This window comes from Lactuca virosa, chromosome 6, assembly GCF_052849685.1.
Source record: "Lactuca virosa cultivar CGN04683 chromosome 6, Lactuca_virosa_CGN04683_v6, whole genome shotgun sequence".
Classification (NCBI taxonomy): domain Eukaryota; kingdom Viridiplantae; phylum Streptophyta; class Magnoliopsida; order Asterales; family Asteraceae; genus Lactuca; species Lactuca virosa.
In genome coordinates this window covers 46,376,736-46,378,412 of record NC_136431.1, presented here as the reverse complement: position 1 = coordinate 46,378,412, position 1,677 = coordinate 46,376,736, and the positions used below count along the sequence as shown (strand labels likewise).

General features: G+C 34.4%; 1 long non-coding RNA gene across 1 annotated transcript; it reads left to right on the top strand.

Annotated features, from left to right (window-relative positions):
- The first annotated feature begins 372 nt into the window (after positions 1–372).
- On the top strand, positions 373–1,343 carry LOC145121044 (uncharacterized). Its single transcript, XR_013714474.1, has 2 exons — positions 373–708; positions 787–1,343. It is a non-coding gene; the product is annotated as an uncharacterized LOC145121044 (long non-coding RNA).
- The last annotated feature ends 334 nt before the right edge of the window (positions 1,344–1,677 follow it).

Sequence of the window (1,677 nt, the reverse complement as noted above, 5' to 3'; positions counted from 1 at the left end):
TCCACCACCGCTATAATATCTCTCTTTTTCATAGCACACAAAGATTGCTTGCCTGCTTCAACCTCCATATAAACCACCATTATTAGATTTTAAGTAAAGTGGGGTGGGGGAACCTGAGGAATAAAGGAGAATTTTTCTTGATTTAACGAGGAATTTTCGTGGATTTAGGAGGATTTTTGGATATATTTCAGCATTCCATTTTCTTTTCTCATTTATAGTTTTTATATTTATTTATTTATTTTTCTGTTTTTGGGCTTTTAAGCCTGCTATTATTAAGTGTTGGCCCCCTTATAGCAGATTTGGGCTCAGAAGACCCTTATTGGTAAAGACTCGAACGACATCTTTTTGCATACACTACAACTGTTCATACATATATCTAATTCTCATGGTCACTGGTCGACGCTTGAAGATGAATCATCACGCTTCGATTGAGAGAGAGATACTGTACTCCACCACCACCGATACTCCCTTTTCCCAAAGAACCCTTCACGTTCATGAATATGCTACTTCCGCAAAATACCGGCAAATATAATATCTCTGATTTGCTCCTCCGGTCTCTCTTTCTTTCTTATTCTTTCATCTAATTTTGTTCGATTTCATGTTTAATTTGCTCAATCATTATATTTGGGGGATAATGTCTCCAAACTCTACTCTTTATCTCTCTATAGAAAACGAGATTGAAGCGGCCATGCCCTGCTCTGAATCAAGGTATAGTCATCTTCAACAACGATTTCAAGGTATTATTACCTTTTCTTTTTGCTGACAACGGTTCTAATGGTTAAGTAGATGAAAGCGAGGCTAAAGAGAATATGATAGAAGAGAGGTTGATGCTTATGATGAAACGGGAAATTGGAATTCAAAGTAAGCAAAAGCTTGATTCTGATGAATTCGAACATTAGGTAGCGGATTAAAGTCAAATTTCTGAACTTAATTGCATCTGTTTCAATAAAGTCAAATGAATAATCTTGTTCATCAATTTTTTTCCCTAACATTAGTTAATTCCTCTATTCATTTATTAGACTTCTTTTTCAAGCCTCACATGAAAAGCAACTCTTAGACCACCACCAATAATCATGGACGAGGTTTCCTATATAAGCTAAAATTGGTCCTCTTTTCTTTATTCACTTGTTGCATGGTCTTTATGGAGTGCAAGAGTTATATATAAACTTACTTCTATAAGAAAAATATGTCAGTAGTCTAGCTTGTTGCATAGAGACCATGTTGCAGATGTTTAGTGCATGTGCCTCGATCAATGTTTTTGCGAATTAAAGTAGTTATGATGCATCATCTTTCTTGTAATCAATATTATGGGTTATTATTCAATGATATATTGTAGATGCAAATATGCAATCAATGTTGGATCTTGTTTCAATTTTAAGTTAAGGTGCAGTCAAACTCCTTTTGCATTCATCTACTGGTCCGATATGAAGTAAAAAAACAACCACCCCGGTCCAATACGTTAGACTTAGGGTGTTTGACTTATCTTTTTGAGAGACAAAAGTCATTTTTGGAAAAGTTACAAAAATTGAGGTTTTCCTGACTTTTCCAAAAAGTCATTTTTTTTATATCAAAAATCCAAAAGTAGCTTTTAAAATCCTTTTACCAAACATCTTTTATATTTTATCTTTTCCAAAAAGGACTTTTGCCTCTCAAAAAGATAAGCCAAACACCCCCTTA